Source organism: Meleagris gallopavo, chromosome 22 (assembly GCF_000146605.3).
Source record: "Meleagris gallopavo isolate NT-WF06-2002-E0010 breed Aviagen turkey brand Nicholas breeding stock chromosome 22, Turkey_5.1, whole genome shotgun sequence".
Classification (NCBI taxonomy): Eukaryota; Metazoa; Chordata; class Aves; order Galliformes; family Phasianidae; genus Meleagris; species Meleagris gallopavo.
In genome coordinates, this window is record NC_015032.2 from 3,826,197 (window position 1) to 3,840,981 (window position 14,785).

Below are 14,785 nucleotides of genomic sequence, written 5' to 3' on the forward strand. Positions count from 1 at the left end.
TAAATTAAAAGTATTCTTTGTTTAAAAAAAAAAAATCTACTAAAAAAGGCATGTCAGTGATATGAATAATATGTTTTAATGTCTTGTACCAACATCCAACACCTCTGAGGTTTTTACCAGTGATTTTCCTCTGATTTTGTGGCAGCTGGGATGTGGAAGGCAGCGCACTAGATGCACTTTGTCAAGAGAAACATTGTCTGCATCCACAATTTTCATAACATCTAATTTAAAGTGCATCTTGAATTTTTTGGAAAAAAATTTCTCAGCAACCGTAGAGATGAAAATGAGCTATTTCTTTAGTTTGAACCTGCGTGAATTAGTGGTGAAGTGTTGATGTCTAAGCATGCAGTTTCTGAACCATAAAAGCTGTTTATTTTGCCCTATAAAAGAACATTTGAACTTATATGGCTATTCAAGTTTAAAAGCTATCATAGAAATGGGTGGGGAGAAAAGAAGAGGTTTAAATCAGTAATCCAAGCTTGTAATACAATCTTCATTTGGTGCATAGCTTGCATAGAAATCCCCTTCAATGTGGGTTTTCTCTGCTTGTAGCAGTCCCAACATACAGGAAACGTACAGTATGTATTTCCAACATTTTCCATAATTGTAGTAAAGCTTATAAAGCAACCCCTTCCTTGTGCACTCCTGGTGATCTGCAATACTCTTAAGTATGCATTTAAAGAAGGAAAAAAATAATAACCTAACAAGGGCTGGCAGAAGTAAGCATCTCCCCTCAAAATTGGGGGGAGGATTTTATTAACATTCTCTGACTGCAAGAATAGCAACAGCTTTGAAACCTGGATGGCAAACTTACTGCTTATGTGGTTTTTGTTGTTTGTTTTTAAACATCTGAATTTGACATGGTTTTGTTTGTTACTTTTCCCCTACAGATTAAAAGCACTGGGAGTGAAGTCAAGTTGAGGAAGAACCTCCTTGGGTGGGCAGAACAAAGTCACAGTGCCCATGGGAAGGCAGTGCCGAGTGATGAGGAGCTGTGCCAGGGCTGGAGAAAGCCTGAGTCCTGCTGCATCCCGAAGGAAGCAAAGATGATGGGCTTGTGTGGCTTCAAGCATAAGGTCAGTGTTTGTCCTTCATCCTTGGATGGAGCGCAGGGAAGGAAGGTTTCTTGCACATGTGCTGTTTCCCCTGCTTGTACACATAGTTGGCCATATGTGGGCAGCAGCCTTGCTACGGCAGTCACCTTCGGTGAAAGGCAAGAGAGGTTTTGATTCCCTTTCTGCAAAATTGATAGAAATTTGTCAGTGCTTTGAGAGGCTGTGCTTCACTTGAGCCCTCGCTATCCCTGAACTTGCAGTACCTTGCTAAAAATAGTTCAAAGCATAACCATGAGTTCCCTGAACTGTGATCCTACCAGTTCTGCATTATTCGACTCACCATTCCTTTGAAAGTATTCATCCTTTCCCTCGTAAAACTTAAATCAGCTTGCTCCCTGGTCCAAGAGTTGACATCATAATGATGTTACATCCTATGTAATGGTGTGAGACCTGGAAAAGCATTCACAGCAAAACCACTCGCTGAATTGAATTTGCAGTGCCTCAGCCCTTGCGTGGAGCCTAACCTCCTTCCCAGCCCAGGTTCACTTGTGCATTTAGAGACCAAGCAGTCCCCTGGAAATAGCCCCCGTAATGGCAGTGTGCTGCTGAGGAGCAATCAAAGCTCTTCTTAACATCCCCGTTTTTCTTTCTGTGACCTCATTTCTTTTAAAATGTTTGTGAGAGCAAAAGTAACTGGTTTACCAAATTAAGTTAGTTTTCTTGCCAGGAACAGTGGCTAGGATCTTGTTGACAGATTTGGAAAAGATTATACTTTCAATATATTTTGAATGAATTTTTAAGGATGTCTGCCATATACTGTTTCCAAGCTTGGTCTGCATTTAACTGTTCAGTATTACACAGTGACAGGGACAGATTAGCACCTTTCATTTGCCTATGAAAATTAACACATCCTAAGACAACATTTCCTGAGCTACAGATCTCCTATTTAGAAATAAATGTAGCTATGTCAAATTAAAAATCTTGGCCTGAATAAGTTTGATGAGTTTTTTTTATTGACTCCAGAGGCCTTCCAATTTTACCCTTTTTCCTTATGTGTGTTTAGAGTTACCTTTTCTCTCATTTGTCTTTTATATGATGATTTTTCATTTCTGATGGAATGGTCTCCTCACAGCCTGCTCTGAACCCCACGTCTCATCTCTTTGCTCCAGGGCTTCCTCAGGGCCATGAAAGGTTTTTTTTTTCTCCTCCTTTCATGCATAACATGGCCTCTGGGTTTGTTTGTTCTTCCGTCTTCCTCTGAAGCATCAGGAATTGGCCTCAGCTGGAAATGGACTGTTGGATGGGGTACACAGATGCTTCTGGTGATAGTGAGAAAACTTCTCGGGCTCCTGGCTGGTGTGTATTGCCCCCGGTCACATAGGCAGGGATCACTGCAATTTGCTTTTTATTGTGCTTCTGTCTAGTGAAGGACAGAGCGCCAGTGTGGTATTCATGGCTTTTGGTCTTCTATGCTAAAAGCTTGCTGAAAGGCAGTGGAAGTTCCTGGGTGACTCGTGGTGAGGCAGGTGCTGGAGTTGAACTTCTGACTTGAGCTCTGTGATTGCTGCGATGGCACGGGCACTGTGGTCCAGCTGTTCACTGTAGCTACGTGTTGTGGTAGTGTTAGCTGTGGTGCTGTACAGGGCTGGTATAGCTGAGATGTGAAATGAGTCTTTTGATTGTTTGTGCTCATTGAATCTGCTGTGCAGCAGAGGAACATGAGGAGCAGTGATGTCTCTCCCAGTTTTAGTCAATGCACGTGCATCAGGTTAGCAGAAGGGAGCATAAGAATCCAAGTCAGTGTGTCTGTGTGTTGCAGTTTTCTGTCTGAGAATATTAAGGCCAGGTTCTCATTTATACTAAGCCCACTTGCAATATTCTGGCAACATAAAGATGCCTTAACAAGAATGTAAATTAAAGCCTCCTTATACTTTTAATAGTGTTTGTAGTTTCACTTGGCTGCAGTACAAGAATGACACATGTCTACACAAACTACATTTGCCATCCATTTGAGGTAGTTGCTGATATTCTTCGTGCTTCCTAACTAGTTCAACCACCAGTCTGCTACAGTCTCAGCTTCCAACCTCCTTAATATAAGCCCTTTACTTAAGATAAAAGTAATTTTTTCACCCTTTTTTCCACTGTATGTGACCTTATATTTGCCCATATAAACACATACTGAATGCCCAGTTCCAAAATGCCCAGCCAGACTCTTCTTACCATATATGTTGCTTGAACTGGAGAGGAGGGTCTTCCGTCTCAGTATGTCTTGCACAGTGCAGGGCACCCTTTTATTTTTCTAATTAAGAAAATCTCTTGGGAGAAAGCCTGCGTTATGAGCTCCTGGAGCAAGATTTTATATTAAACCATCCCAGCTTTTACACTTTAAGGTCTATTTTCATTTCTGGCTATTAAAGTAACGTGTACGAATGGGAAGTATTACGCTGGCTAATCTTACAGGGGTGCAGTGGGAAGGAAGAACACTGAAAATCCCAGCAATGAGGGACTTGATAGAGAAGCCACATGTGAACTACATAGACTTCTGAAAAAATGTCAATATCAGCATGCACTAAATATATTTCAGAGAAAATGCTGCTTTTGTACTGTCTGAAAGCATTTATAAACACTTTATTAGTTTCATGGTTGTATTCTAACTGTAAGTTACCACATGTCTAACAGTGCAGGGCTCAGAAGGGCTATAAAAAAAGCCTCCAGAAGAATCCAAAAATGGGTTTTTGTTGTTCAGACTTTTTTGTTTTTTAAGATAAATGTATAGTGAGTGATGACTTCAAAGTGCACAGCCTTGAGATTGCCATAGAAAATATGTAATGCTGTTATCCCCTGTGGAAATCTAAAGCTCTCCAGGGTTTAGACTTCCCATTCCTTCCTTTTCAAGGTCATGAGAACTTAGTCTGAAACCTGTTTGTGGTCTAGGACTGACTATTAGCTTGTCAGAGTCTCCATCCTTATCAATTTTAGAGAGAGAAAATTAAACATGGAGAGAATAGAAATGGCAGCGTTTGGAGCTGCTAGGGAGGCTGGGAGCTTAAAATAACTTATGTAGGGGAGAAAGCTTACAGATCACAGTGCAGGTGAAATGGCCTTATGAAATGAAGATATTTAAGAGATTTTGTTATTTTCTAACAGAACTCTCAGAAACTAGATGAATAGCATCTCCACGTATAATAATGTTGTGGCAAACCCTCAGAGAGCATAATATTTGGTGCAACACAATTTCTGCAGAAATACGTATAGGAAATATGCTAAGGATATCTCCTCTCTGTTGTGAAGTGTCTGCTTCTTCCCATAGGTGGTGCACATCTTCACTGCCGTGCTTCCTATCCAGACCAGTTTTTCTCTGCGCTTCTGCTTCCCAATCTCACCTGAAAGTCCATATTTCTGCATTTCCTGATTCATTATTCATCCTGTGTTGGTGGGTGACTCTGGAGGAATCTTCTGAGTGACTGATAAGATAAAGTTATGCTTTTTGGGAACTGCTTGCATGAAGCATACTGTGGGGCTGTTAGAATTGAATCTGTCCAGTTCTGCCACCGAAGCTCAGCTGTCACAGGCAGTTTACTTATCACACTGCATCGCTATTTGCTGAAGGATAAAATATTCCCAAACCAAACAAACTCGTAACTCAAGAAGAAAGAAGGCCTCTGCAAAGAGTCTCTGGCCCTGAAGGGGAGAGAGCTCCACAGAGGCCTCGGTCCTCTCAGATTGAGGCCTTTCCCGTTAGTCCATTGCTTATTGTGGTCTGGCAGTGCCCGGGCCGCTGAGCGCGAAGCTGATGACAGGGGAGATGATAGAGTGTCTGCTGAAGCTGTACGTGGCTGCGGGTCACTGCCTCAAAATGTGAAAACAAAATGGGTCCGAGCGTTAATGACTTTCAGGTGTGCACGCCAGGGCCTGTCAGGGCAGTCAAGGAATTAGTGCTTGGCACAAGGAGCAGACCTCTTGCCTGCCAAATTAAACATAAGTGGGGCCTCATGTAAATAAACAAGGGCAAAGTGAGCTTTAGCTTGCGATGGATTGTATATCAATCTTGTGCACATGCATGGAATCCACTGCATGCATGCACATGCGTCCCCTTTCCTAGGGCAGTGAGGAAGGACTGAGTACGACCGGGAGGTAGGGTTAGGTGGGTGCCCCAGCATCATTTGTCATTTCCACGCCAAGGGGGACAAGGCCCTGCCTTCCTGGAGGCTGCTAAAGCTGCTCTTTCCTTTGTTTCTTCCCATGCAGTAGGCCAAGTGCCTACTGGCTGGGGATCACCTTGGTTTTTACCTTGAAAATATCCTCTGTGGTCTCTTGGGGATTCCCTTTTCAGCCCACCACCTCTCCCTTTACATTAGCAGCCCTCTCAGGTGCACACAGAGATTGAATGTCTGCTTTGGCCTGGATTATGTTTTCCAGGCCGATATATTATGCTACCTCCACACTCCCCTCCCTGCCCCATCTGGCTTCCATCCTGCCCCCATAAAGATTATTAATATAGCCTGTTTGCAAGCGATTTATTAGCAGGGGCCAAAGTGGTGCCATTTCCCATTTCAGCAGAGCACCGAAAATAATCCTGAGGAGTGTGCCCAGCTATAAAATTGTACTTATGCTGTCATATTTGCAGTTTCAAACATACACCACTTGATAGTCTCAAAAGTGCTGTTTAATTGGGTTTTATAGATTCTAATTAATTATGCCATGTAAAAAAAAAATTACTTGTCCCATTACAGCTCTCTGTGGTTTACTCTGAAGAGCAATGTAATTTAGAGATGAATTGTCCTTCTGTATCCCCCTGACCCCCTTTTCCCAGCAAGTTTTGGGAAGGTTTAATTCTCTTTAAACACAAGATAGAGGAGCAGAGAAAGCTATGTTTCATTCAGGGGATGCAGCTTTTTTCCCCAATAACTGTAAGCAGCTTGAAATGTGACTTGAAATGGTTCCATGTTCCTTCTGCTGAGTCAGGCTGGTGAAATTATGAATAATCTCACAGCTTTCCAAAGCTCAGAGCTGTGGTGGCTATGATTTTGCAAAGACTTACACATTTGCAGCATAGTGTGCTGCAGACAATTTCCCCCAGTTACACTGAGGTGACAGTAAATGAAGCTGAGCATGTGTACACCTTTTTCACTGGATGGAAATCTAGTTTGAGGCTTGAGGAGAAATCATTTGAGCTACCTCTCCCTTCACAACACTGTGCGAAAACAGTGTGTTAAACCATCAGAGGCCTTGATGGCATTTTGATGGGACTAGAAGCCCAAGGAAGCTCTCAAGTTGACTTTCTATCCTATCTTGCAGAATCACAACGTCTGGATTATTCAAACATATTCTGGGGCAGTCTTCTGACTTTTAAATGCTTCCTGGAATGACTTTGTGAAAAATGAGCAGCCAAGCAGGTACACTCATGGTTGTTTAAAATACACTCTTATGATTCATCCATCACTGTAATAAATTGGATCTCATGAAGCAAAGCATGAAATATAGTAGAGCTGAAGTAGAAAAACATTCTATCTTATGGTCTATGACTGTATCTGGAAATCAAGAAGTCAGAATATTAATTAATGGGAAAAGAAAAAGCAAAGAAGCCTCTTTAATCTGCCTTACATAGACAAAAAGTACTTATTTCAGAAATGTCACTTTGCACTTCAAATAATGTAAAGACTTTCATGTGACAGATATCTCCAAAACAACACTACCCGGCATTAGGAGGGAAACTTGGTGAAACATCCCAGGTCACTGGTATTACTCCTAGCCCCAGAAGGATACGATTCTGAATGAGACTGCATAGATGAGTGTTCTCTGGATCAAAAAGTTCATTAGTCATGCTTCACTGATTTGCTTATTTTATAAAATAAATAACCAGCATGTCAGTTGCTGGAAACTTGGACCATCCTGGGTGTGCAGATGAGTCTGCTTCATGCTCTGGAGCAGGAGCAATAAGAGCTGCCAAAAAATAAAAGCTACCACAGTCACACATATTATTCATCAATCTTAAAAGTACCAAGATTAATGCTAAGGACTGTGTTTTTATAAAGTAATCCTCTACTGCAGTAAAAATTAATTAAAAAAGAAGTTATGGTGTGTATCTAGCTAGTTAGGTTAATGACTGCTAAAATCTGCAAAGTTTTTGTGGGATAGGTTAGCAAAACAGCATTCAAACCCAAATAAATCTGAGTATTTCCATGCTGCGTTTGGATAAGCCCAAACACACCTGAATATGTTGGTGTTTGGTGTTTATGTTTGCTTTTCCATTGCTTTTACTGCCTTAGAAAGCCATTTGTGGAGAGGAAGCAATGTGAAATCTGCTATTCTCATGCGATTTTCATCTTCCAGAGATTTAAATAAGTGGGATCTGCTCTTTTCATGCTATTCTGTCCCCATAAATTACTCCTGGAGGCATTAAAAGGGCCTGTGAAAAACAAAGCAATAAATATCCAGAGCTCAAAATACAAATGTTGCAAACTGCTCACACTGCTGTGGCAGCAGCTCTGTTATTAATTTGAGTACAGCTGATGAGAGCCCTCGATGCCAGTTTTAGCACTGCTGCACGCGGAGCCTCACTTTGCCCTGCTGAAACTGATGATGACAGCCCCACGGGAAGCTTTGGGGCCACCTGGGAGCTGACAGTTACTCTGGTTATTCAGTAGGGGCAGGGGCATGAGCGAAAGAGATTAAGGATTGTTATCTGCCTGCACAGGGATGGACGGTGGAGCTGGTGCCACCTGCATGCTGTCACTCTGGGCAGTGAGCGAGGGCTTGAGCAACAGGGCTGCTCTGCCAGTGCCTTTCCCTTGACACATCCCAGACCACAAACATGGCCTCTACATCTGAGGGAGAGAAGCAGCAGGGGCAGGCGTGAGTCATGGGCCTCATGACAGGGGAATTCCTCGCTGGTTGCTGGCAGCAACGTTGGGACTGAGCGGTTTTTGCTGCCCGACTGTTATGGAAAGAGCTGCCCTCAGCTGAATGCTTAATTCCAGTTTCTCATCTTCCTTCAAAATAGAAGATCCCGATGTATGGATTTTTGACCATATGGTTCTCTTCCCATTCCCTCAGTAAACAAGGAGGTTTACAGCAAGCCCCAGAGTAACCTTTCAGGTCATCTGCATCAAGTTGGTGCTGCGCTCTGCTCATCCCCTTGATATGGAAACACAAAAGAACAAACTATCAACCAGCAAAACAGCCCAACTTCCCATCTTTTGGTCACAGATAACGCCTGGTGAGTCCAAACCCTGGTTTCACCTCCTGAAAGCAGACTGGGTCTGCCCACAAGTGCAGTTCCCTGTACTCGGAGCAGCACAGCTCTGCGCACTGCAGTCGTTGCATGCAGGTGCTTCCTGTGGTTGCAGCTTCATCTTGGTTCCTTGAAAAAGAAGGGGTTTGGGTCCTTTTTCACAAGTGTATGAAAGTGCAGGAGAACAGGGCTCCCCTCGTTGCTCTGCTGTGCCTGTGTAGAAGGCAGTAAAAGTGTCTGGGGAAAAAAAGGATAGTTCTGCTGACGGCTGCTTTGGTGTCACTGCATTGAAAATAACCCACAGCACAAGTTTTACTCAGTTTGTTATTATGTGTTTTATATTCTAGTACAGTGGTATTTTAGAAAGGCCAGAGATGTAGCTGTATCTATAACTAAGGTTGCTTGAAACTTTCCAGGCTTCTTTACTTCCTTGTAACTGTCAAACTGTAAAGACACACTGAAATTTCTCATGTTGGTATCAGCTCTGGTTAATTTATTTACAATAACTTAAACCCAACATCAGTAAAATTTCAAGGGAAATTTGAAAGTTGGAGGCATGGAAGGAATAGGTGTTCTCCCAGTTCAGAACAGCATAAAGTTATGAAATAAATGAATTTCCTGCATACTGGAAATTCGGAGTGTTGCCTCTGTGTATTGCTTCAGCACAGAAATTTACAAAATTACTGTGGGCCTGATACAGCTAAGCACTTCTATCCCTGAGAAGGAAAAAACATGGGCAAAATGCTGAACTGGAACCTGTAGGCAGGTTGTGACTCTAATTTCAGCTTGAAAACTTTGGATTTAGTATTCCATGATAGGGCAGATATTTTATTTCTCAAACCTTTCTCAGTTTTTGGAAAATGTCACCTGATATAAATCAGGAACAAGAGTATATATAAACTTACATTATTTCATTTATATAGTAATGTTTATATCATATGTATTATACGTATGGTGTGCATGTATGTATTTTAGTATGTATGTTTATATGATGGAGACAGCGTTGTCCTAGAAAAGCTTATTATTTAGGAAAGAATATTGGGAAATCATGAAATTAAGGTTCCCGTGTAGTGTTTATTTGGCTTCCTTTTGTACGTGCATTTCTCATAGTCTTTAATTACGTGACCAGGTGCTATATTTAGTGCAGGACTCTGCTCTCATTCCATGCAGAAGGTGGAGCTGAGCAGGACATGAGTCACGACCGGGTAGGGAGAGAGGTTGGTGTCTAAAGGGCTCTGCCTGGTTTTGGTACAGGAGCTGTGTAGGATGAGCAGTGCAAAGAAAATGGACAGTTTTCATGGGTAAGGCCTCTGAACAGTGTAAAACTCACATGGTGTGAGAGAAGTTCATTTAAACTAAACTCTTCACAATTGGCTCTTATTTTTCTTTCTGCATTCCATTTGCAGAACACATTAGCAGTATTTCTCATCACATATAATGTAGTACGTTAAGTGTTCTAAGAAATCAATTCACAAACATCTCAGTTTGGGTACCCAGTGCTAGCAGAATGTTTTGACCTGAATCTCTTTGTGTTTCAGTTTTCCATCTGTTAAACAGGAATAGTAATATCCTCTCATCTTAGGGGGTAAATTCAGAAGTTAATGTTTCTGAAGCAATCATATGCCGTATTGATAAGAGCTCTAGAAGAATTCATGAGAAATTATCAGCTGTGTCTTCCAAGTAGGTTTTGAATACTATGCACTAAATAAGACCTCAAGCCACATGCTGAATAATGATGCTATAACAAGATATTGAATATCTGCTTATTAAATGAGCACTGTCCATCATGAGGTAGAATCTGGGGGAAAATAAGACATGATGTTATCCTTAAAGAGTGAATCATAATGCAGATGTATATGGTTTTATGGTCAACTTTTGTTCTGATATTGCCTAACTTTCATTCTCTTGGTTTTATAAATGTATAAATGGTCCATGTGCAAAAGGAAATCTGAGTTCCGAAGCGCTTGTTGTTTAATCAAATATGCAGGATCTCAATTCTTATCTTTGTAGATGGAGTGCTTCTTAGTGTCTGGTGGGTTTTGGAGAGGATGACGCATTGCAGCTTATACCATTTGGAAAACAGTTTTCAAAGAAAGGTTAAACTGTGGCATGCTGCTTCTCTTTTTGTTTTTTTGAAAAGATGGGAGAAGCCTTCTAGCTGGGAAAGATGGTAGTGGAAATGGTTTTGAAATTCGTACACAGATTCTTGCGTGCATCTGGATGGGCTCCTGCAAAATTTGCATGAAATATTACAGCATGTTCTTGCATCAACACTTTTTCCTACAGCTTGTGGAAGAGGAAATTCCTAGGTTTTGTAGCAATCAAGTATATAGCTTTCACAGAGCTAGACAAACTACTTGTTAAAGATAAAAGAATATTTTGGCACAAGAACAAATGGGTATTAATTGGCTATGAATACATTTGGGGTAGAAATTAAATGATTTTTTTTTTTAACTACAACAGCAACATGACTTTTGAGTGGCTTCCCAGTGGGAATAAATATGGACTTCCCTAGTTCCTTCACGTGGTGTGGTGTCTGATCAAAATAAACAGGAGGATTTCAAGTCTGAAGAGCTGCATCTGAAAACAGATTGGGTTTAAGAACTTAGGAAGTTTGTTTCTAGTCCCGTGACTGCCATTCCCTCTTCCTAAAAACAGCCCCTGCAAGGTTAATATTTACTTTTCCCATTTTACACGTGGAGGGGTTGACTCCTAGAAGGATGCAAGAATAAGTCAAATCTCCTCAACCTCATTAGCAGATCAAGAATTCCAAAGGCATCTTTTCAAATGAAAGAGGTGTTTGTGCACTTCTACAAACCCTTTCTTGTTCTCTGAAGGACGGAGAGCATCTGTGGAACCAGAGCTGATAATCAAGCAGTCCTGGGGTACCCCCTGCTTGTACCCCCAGTGTTTATTCTTCTCGTCCTTATTCTTCACTATTTGCAATGTAGGTCTGCCCTGGCTTTGCCAATGAAGGATCCTTTGCAGACAAAAAGAAGGACAATTCCAGGCTACTTTGCAAGTCATAGGGGACAAAACATAGCTGTCCCTGCACCCTGTCCTTTGTGAGTGATGTAAAGCATATCTGATTGCTTAGCCATCAGCAGGAGGCAGCTTAGGGTGAACCATTCCTGCTGGTTTGCCACTATTATGATCCAGCAGTACCTTGATGTTTCCTCACTGGCAATAATTTGCAGGATTAAATACTTCAGCTGCTCCAAAATTAGTTCCAGGAGGCATTTTGTGCTTTCATTTCAGAGCTCTCATGAGCCTTTCCTACTTTGTAAGGCTGCTACAGCTAATTACCTGATGGTTACAGTGCTCTAGAAGATTTCAAATATCTGTCTTTTCCACTCACCTAACGACCCAAGTGGGGTTACTGTGTAGAACTTGGACCAGGAGTGTTTGCCAAATGCTGTAACTAGCTCAGACAGCTTTGTGAGATGGGCAAATAAACCACTGCAGACAAAATTGCCTTTGTCCAGTGTCTCCATCCAAGATTCAGAGCAAGTTTATTTCTGAACCTTTAAAAACATCTCAGAAACCTGTTGAAACAAGTGTTTTTGTGTTGAGAGAGCTATATCTATCTGATCCATTAGAGAGGCTGGAGAATCAGAGTAGACATTTTCAATGCCACTGCCTTCAGTGCTGAGGTTTGAGAGTTTACAAAATGCAAACATATAGCTATCAGAAGCAGAATTAGTATAATTTGAGGGAAAGCAATTAATCTCCTTGCATCAGCAAAGGAGCACGGCCCCAGGAAGAATGTGAGCGCCCAGTGTGCAGAAATCTGCTGGCAGTGGCATCCCTCTCTAGATGATACACTTCACCTTCACCTTGGTGTTTCTGGCCACTTCTCAGGGCCCATGCTGGCTATGTTCCTACCATGCTTCTATTTTCTTCCCACCCTTTCCTGGCTCCTTTGATACGATTCATATTTTGTGTGTCCTTTATAAAAAGCCTTACTGTCCTGACTACGGCAGACATGTAGGGGGCTTTGTTTCCTTACTTCTGATTTCACAGAGTGATTTATTGACTGATTGATTGGCACTGTGCCCCTTTGGGCCCAGCCTACCAGCCAGTTTTTCACCCAGCAAAGAGTGAACCTGTCCAAATCAAAGGCTACCAGCTTCTCCAGGAGAATACCTTGAGAGACAGTCAAGTTTTGCTGAAGTCCAGGTACATCACAGGTTGCTGTTTTCTCCTGAACTGTGTGGGGGCTTATTCTGCTCCCTATCCCTGTCTTCCAGCTCAGGGGGCTGAATACCCTGAAGGTAATTGATCTGACTATTAAAATACAGAAGTAAAGAAAGCATTAAGAACCTTGATGTTTGAAAACTGTATTCTAAGGTTGAGACCTGATTTCCTTTGAAGTCAATGGGAATTTCAGCCTTGACTTCCAAAGCAGACAGGTTGGGCTGTTTGTTCTTTTGTCTAGCGCAATTTGTGAGTAATTATCATGATTCAAGTGTCAGGCTGGATTTTCTAGCTTGTTTCTAAACTGTGCTCCTTGTAAGACTATCCTCTTCTTTTGCCCCTTCCAAACAAAATGCTGAAGGAGCATGGATAGAGGAAATCCGTTCAAACTAAGTAAACAACTAGCGAGGGTAGGCCAGCAGCATTCATTCATGCTCATTCAGCTCAGGCTGGCTGGTTTGATTCCAGTTGGAGCGCTCTCTTCATTACAGGCCCCCTGGGGAATGTTAATCTGTACAGTATAAACATTTATAAACATCTACTAAATCATTACACTTCAGCTGCCCCATAAACACTCATGAATGCTTTCCTTAGGCAGCATTGGTTGGGCAGCGTGTGGTTTTTAGGAATGAGTTAACGTGTGTTTGGCACTGTTAGAAATATGGGGAGAGGGCACAGGAGGTTAAATAGCATTGTTTAAACTCTGTGACTTATTTAGGATAAAGATAGAAGCTGTTTGTGAAGGATTGAAATGGGACTAAATGGTAGCTGTGGAGGATAAACTCAGGTTGTAGAGGAACACAGGCAGCTCTTCAGCTTTGTATGCTGGGTCCACAGCAGTGCCATTGGCATCAACACCACAGAACGCAATTACCTGTAGGCCACTTCACTATTTTGACTTTTCTTGACCAAGGCAATACATCATGATTCATGTAGGACTGCAACTTAATAATAATCAGCTGGACTCTGGATCTGGGGCTTGTATGTGCTTACAGAACACGTGAGTACATACAAAAAGTATGTTTGTGAAGCAAAATGAGTGTGTGCATATATTTTTCTGTGTAGCATAAGAAGAGTAATCAGGTTTGTATGCACATGTAGCAAAACAAAACTTGGGCTATGGGGTATGATCTGCCCCTTTGCCTGAAGATGCCAACATGAGTGAGCATTACTAGGGCTAGGGATGCTGTGACTCCACAGCTGGCTCTTTGAGATGCAGGTGAATGTAACCATAGTAATAACAAACAAAAAACCGTCATGATCTAGTCTCAAATGGGTAAAGGATTCTTCTGTTTCTTTTTCATTTGTTTGCAGAGGTTTCAAAATGATATAGAGTTAGCGTTAAGTGCCACGAGGATTGTGTGAGTAATGCTACCTGAACAGAAGTTAAACACGTCGTATGTGAAAGAGATGTGTTTACTGACAGTCTGATGAACAGATAACAACTTGATTTTTAAAAAGTGCCTAAGAAAAAAAAAAATACAACATTTAATTGGCTGTAATTATATCACATCCTACACTTGAGCAAGTATGTGATTGTATGTATCAGTGGTATGTAGCTGGAGGTAATATTTTGGTTCAGGGTAACAGACTTCAGGAGCTGTTAATAGGAGCCTCCTTTTCTTTCTCTTCTTACCCTCCTATACATAACACAGAGCCACTGCCTTGAGCTGTAACCACACCTATTTTTAAAATGAAGGCAGAAGAAAACAGGATTTTTTCCCAAAGTGGATCTGGATGCACAGTGCAGGCAAGCCAAGGGAAAGGAATCCTCCTGACAAACACCGAGTCATGGCTGCAGCTCTCCTGCCCTGGCCCTGCGGCTGTTGTTGTTAAATTAACAGCTAGGCTGAGAATTGGCACACAGAAGGACACCAAAACCCTTTGCAAAGCCTGGAGGTGATGGGGTGGTGCCCTGCGAGGTATCCAGATGCTGGCACAGGGCCTACGGCCCATCCCAAGGCTCCTCAGTACCTCGCAAGAGAAGTGGCACTGAAGACTACTCCCATTTACTAAACCCTCTTAAAACATGAGATCAGACCTAACCCAAAATAGGCTGGAGGTGGTTTTAAAGTCTCTGCACTTCCCAGTTTGCAAATCAACTCATGTACATATCAGTAGTAGAAGCTGGATTTTCCACAGATTTTGGTGGTGTTTTGTGTTTAATGAGGTGGGTAATTTAAAATCTGCTCCACGTGGTCATGGATCCAGCTTGCAAAAAGTACTGCATGTTATTAGCTTAACGTTAGTCTTAGAGGGTCAGTAAATGAGTTTGCCTCAAGGTAAGCCAGTTGTTATC

The 14,785-nt window shown here is 41.9% G+C and overlaps 1 long non-coding RNA gene across 1 annotated transcript in view; it reads left to right on the forward strand.

Annotated features, from left to right (window-relative positions):
- Window positions 1-692: 692 nt before the first annotated feature.
- Window positions 693-14,785, forward strand: part of LOC104913998 — a 57,778-nt gene continuing 43,685 nt past the window's right edge. The window contains exon 1 of the long non-coding RNA XR_002121109.1: window positions 693-1,076. This is a non-coding gene — a long non-coding RNA (uncharacterized LOC104913998). The remainder of the gene's footprint in view (window positions 1,077-14,785) is intronic.